Source organism: Montipora foliosa, chromosome 4 (assembly GCF_036669935.1).
Source record: "Montipora foliosa isolate CH-2021 chromosome 4, ASM3666993v2, whole genome shotgun sequence".
In the NCBI taxonomy this organism is placed as follows: Eukaryota; Metazoa; Cnidaria; class Anthozoa; order Scleractinia; family Acroporidae; genus Montipora; species Montipora foliosa.
In genome coordinates this window covers 21576960-21581959 of record NC_090872.1, presented here as the reverse complement: position 1 = coordinate 21581959, position 5000 = coordinate 21576960, and the positions used below count along the sequence as shown (strand labels likewise).

At 38.2% G+C, this 5000-nt stretch overlaps 1 protein-coding gene across 5 annotated transcripts in view; it reads left to right on the top strand.

Annotated features, from left to right (window-relative positions):
- Positions 1–3220, top strand: part of LOC138000271 (elongation factor G, mitochondrial-like) — a 50869-nt gene extending 47649 nt beyond the window's left edge. For 3 of the 5 annotated variants that reach the window (XR_011123085.1, XR_011123090.1, XR_011123091.1), the window contains one exon: positions 1–3220. This exon is cut by the window's left edge and continues 2210 nt beyond it. The gene's annotated coding sequence lies outside the window, so the exon portion shown is untranslated. The other 2 variants (XR_011123088.1, XR_011123087.1) reach the window with 2 other exon arrangements.
- The last annotated feature ends 1780 nt before the right edge of the window (positions 3221–5000 follow it).

The window sequence follows — 5000 nt, the reverse complement described above, 5'->3', positions numbered from 1 at the left end:
TCCTTGTCCTACAAAAGCGTGCCTTACGTCTTATCTACTTTGCACCTTATAGATCTTCTGCTGTCCCTCTTTTTGTTTCCTCCGGTTGCCTCCCAATCGGCCTCCTTTATTTTAAAGCAGTTTCGATTTTAATGCATGATGTTCATAATTGCACAATGTTCAAAGAAAAACTAACACTAAACCGTACAGTCTACAAAGCACTCTGTGTACTAGAGCTATCCAAACTGTTAATGTATGAGTTTTACGACAGCCATCTAAAGCCAAAGTACGGAGACCAATGTGAGCTAATTCACATATCCACAGACAGACTGTTGTTGGAAACCCAAACAAATGATGTGTACAAAGACTTGAAAGGGATATCAATAGCCGGGTAATGTTGAATGTAAGTTAAGCCAGTTTGCAGATGATACGGCTTTGATTCTAGATGGCTCTTTAAAATCACTGCAACGTGCTCTCTACGTGCTAGAAAGCTTTGGTGAGATCTCAGGTTTAAGAGTTAATTTGGAAAAAAACAGAAGTTCTTTGGATAGGCTCATTTTAGGGATCAAACCAGATTTTGTGTCCTGAAAAAAATCTTACTTGGGCAAACAGTAAAGTTAAATCTTTGGGTGTTTGGTTCTGTGTCGATCAGGAAGAAGGACCGAAAAAGAATTATGAGGAAAAGGCTCTGAACGTAGCGAACGCTCTAAACAATTGGCATAATAGAAGGCTAACTTTGATCGGTAAAATTGCAATTATTAAGGCTCTGGCTGCATCTCAAATGGTATACGTTATGTCATCAATGCTTTCTCACGTAAAATCCCTGAAAGAAGTTAATGATCTTATCTTTAAGTTTCTTTGGGATAACAAGGGAGATGAAATTAAACGAACTGAAATGATAGCAGATTATCAAGATGGAGGGCTGAAAATGTTAGATATCATAGAATTTAATAAGGCTCTGAAAATTACATGGATACTCAAGTATATTTCTGATGATTGCCAGTCTAAGTGGAAAGCCTTCTTCGACTTCTATTTACTTAAGTTTGGGGGTAAATTAGTTTTTACTAGCAATTTGGCAAGAAAAGATGTTAAAATCCTGGATATAAAAAGTACTTTCCTCCATGAACTTATTGAGCTGTGGTCAGATTTAAATTTTAAAGAGTCTTTTGCTTCACGGGCGGAGTTTGGTGCCGAATCCATATGGAACAACTCAATGATTAGAATTGCCGGAAAGACTATTTTTTATAAGCATTGGTTTGAGGCAGGTGTGCATAATATTAATGATCTTTTGACGAGCGATTCCAAGTTAATGACTTACAGTTGCTTTAGAAACAAATGGTGCCCTAACGTTTCTTTTCTGCCTTTCTTGAATATTACGGAGTGGCTTCAGCAATTCGGTGCGCTTTTAAGACATTAAAATTGAGGCTGCCAGACGACCCAAGCCCAAAATATGTATTGGCTCTGCTAAATTCTTCCAAAAAGCCAAGCCAACTGGCATACCAGATCTACACAGATAAGAAATGTACTTGCCCTGAGAAAAGCCAAGCGAAGTGGCTTAGGGACTGTGAATCTGAAGATGCCTTAAATGTTAATTGGAGGTCTATATATTTATTACCTAGGAAATGTACATTAAGCACAAAACTCAGGAACTTTCAGTTCAAGTTTCTTCACAGAAGAATTGCCACAAATTCCTTTTTATTTAAAATTAAGTTCTCTGACACAGATTTATGTTGCTTCTGTCAAAATGCCCAGGAAACCCTAATTCACTTGTTCTGGGATTGTCCTGTTAAAAATGTTTTTTCGGAAAAACATACAAAATTTCCTGATTTCAGTTAACCTGATCCAAACCTCTCGCGTTCTAAGGAAAACCGTGTGTTTAGGTCTTGATGAGAAAAAAGGAGAAATTTTAGTTAATCACTGTTTACTTCTAGCTAGGTACTATATTTTTAGCTGTAAGTTTAACAATACTAAACCTTCGATATTAGAATACCTTTATCAAATTGAAAGTAATTTACAGCTAGAAAAACAAATTTCAGTCACAATAGGAATGCAAAAAGCATTCGAAAAGAAGTGGCACAAAATAATTGAGTCGCTGTGACTGTCTGAATGTTTTTCTCCTTTTTTTGGCCCCTCTGTTTTTTTTTTCTGGCTATTGTCATGTAATTTGTTATCTAGTCTGTTTTGGCCTCCCCGTTTGACAAGAAATAGGTACCCCCTTATCGATCATTGTGAAGCAATATTGTAATCTGTTTGTAACGTTTGTCTTCTTTTAAGTTTGTTAAGTGGTGTATTATGTTGTTACTGTAATTAATAAAAGAAATCCAAAAAAAAAAAAAAAGCATGGAATTTCTATTTGGTCAAAAAATGGAACCGCTATTTTGAAAACTGTATTAAAGGAGGGCCTTTTGGCGTCATTTTTTTTAGAAATAACTTTTTTAAGAGTCCATGGTACAGATTTTGTGTTAGACTGTCCTCTTACTGTTGTGTTAAAAATTTGTGACAAGTATAGTTAACTCGCTGAAACATTTTGGCACTTTCTGTTTTGGTCACGTTATTTACCAAATATGGTTGTGAGTCGAACCAGGCAAACCAATGTTAAATAGAACACACCTGGCAAAAAATGGTAACTGTCAAGTTAAAGGGACTCGAAAAATGATTTTAGCAACAGTTTGTTAGTAAGAGTCACCCCCCTTAACGTACGACTTTCCTTGTCCATGCAAACGAGGCTAGGGAGTCTAATTAATACATAATTATCAAGAGAACATTTAGTTTTCACATTTGAAGCTGCCACTTAAAGGGGTGCTAAAATCACCCGCCTGATATGTTAGCTACGCCATGCTGAAGAGGCCCAAAAGGCCGAAACAGCTGTCCATGGCTGCTAATTGACCGGGTGAAATGGTTGTGCGCATGCGTGATGTGTTGGCCACACCGGGTTGGTGTCAGCGTGTGTCACCTTGCTTTTATTGTTAGTTTTTTGGCCGCCATTTTGCAATGCACTTTCAATATTCAATGCGCCAGTCTCGGTTGACTGATTTGAAAACGATAGCCGTGCACTAAAGAGGCAAAAAATGTAATCAAATATTCCCTTATTTTGGGCCCCATTTATGCTCATAGTTACGGTGCAGCTTAAATGACACATTTTACCTTAAACTGCCAGTAGAAGATGCGTTATGGGTACTCGTCTTCTGTAAAATATCGAGTCTTTGTAAAATCGTTTATAACTATTATCAATAAAAAAAAGTGTTCATTGTTCCAAATCGTTCCCATATTACTTATTATAGGTGATATGTAACGAACTTCATCATAAAAGGATATCTCAAACTTGAAGACGACTTTTTAATATTTTTGCGCTAGTTTATGTGATTTCTTTTCCCAATCAAATTCAAAAGCGAACATGGCTGATCATTTTCCGAGTGGTTTGCAAATCTGAAAAGCATTTACCTTTTCGATTAACGTCGTGGACAGGTTGTTTTCCTTATTGTCAATCAGCCTTTCTCTCCATGATCCCCTCTCTTCGAAGACAAAGGGTGGCAAAGAATAGGTCTACCACTGCAGGCTCGCTATCCAATTTACTGAGCCTTTGTTTATGTAAATCTTCTCCTGGTTTCAGTTTGGAATGAGTTAAAACCAAATGGAAAATAACAAAAATCGGGAATAATAAGAAGAAATTCAACCAAAACAACCAGTCGTTTTTTATTAATCACCTGTTACTCAAATTTCTCAAACGGTGAGTGATGACTGTTGCCAACAGTTCAGGATCACATGACCGACTGCCGTAAACTTGGAGCTGGGACTGCCTTATTACGAGAAATGAGAAGAACCCTTTACACTTTGCCCTCTCAAGCGCGGTCTTTCTTCCTCTGGTGTGGACTAGTTGACAGATGAAACGCAAAAAGTTTTGCCTTTATTTGCCAAAATACAATCCATTTCCTTCCTTGAAAAAAGACAATTTGATAGTTTAAAGCAATCTTTAGTAAAATGTATGATTATTTGTGGGTTTCACTGATTGAGAGCCCCATTTTTTACATTTTTCAGGCAAACCACAATAGCTTGACAGAGCCCCTTTACCCTGAATCAGAGTGAATGCAACAACAACAACTTTATTTAAAACGTGTTCTAAACTGAAATGTTACGATTGAGAGAATCGGGTTTTTTTAAGTTTCCCTTGTGATATCAACTGAGCCATCATGCACGAGGAAAACAAGTCCGGCTTCCCTACCCATATCGCCATATAGCATTCGGGGCCAAAGAGAAAGATTAGAAGATTCCACCTTGTTCATTTCGTTCTGTCAACGATACCGTGCCTTTATTATCTGAAACGATTACTTACAGTGTGAGTGTTGTGTGGTCTAAAGATATCAATTTACGTCAATCATCGGTCTTTACTTGATCTGTATTGGAGGGAGAGCAGACTTAAGTCTACAGTTTTCATATGTCGGGAAAATCCCAGACGATCAGGGATTTCGCAGTTTCCCGACCTTCCCAGATTTTGCCGACTAATGAAGACATCCCGATGATCTAGGATGGTCGGGCACGAATCGGGAAAATAGGAAGCATTTCAATTTTCCTGACGTGTCCCAGATTTTTCCGATCGAAGGCGATCATTCCCGACTTATGAAAACTCAAATTGGTACTGTCGGGAGAAGTTGGCGATGGTCTTAGCTCGTTACCAATCCTCTAAATTGCAAGTTCCATTTTCGGGAAACTGTGAAATCCCCGATCGTCTAGGATTTTCTCGACATATGAAAACTAGGCTTAAGGAAAACCATAAATCGTAGACATCCCCGATAATCTGCGATGGTCGGGGACGAATCGGGAAAATAGGAAGCGTTTCTATTTTCCCGACGTGTCGCAGACTTTTGCGGGGATCATTCCCGACATATGAAAACTAAAATTTGTACTATCGGAGACGTCGGCGATGGTTTTAGCTCGTTACCAATCCTCTAAATTGCAAGTTTCGAGGTTTTAGGCGCACTTTCTGGGACAACCGTCTGGCGATTTTCAGATATGTCGGCAAAATC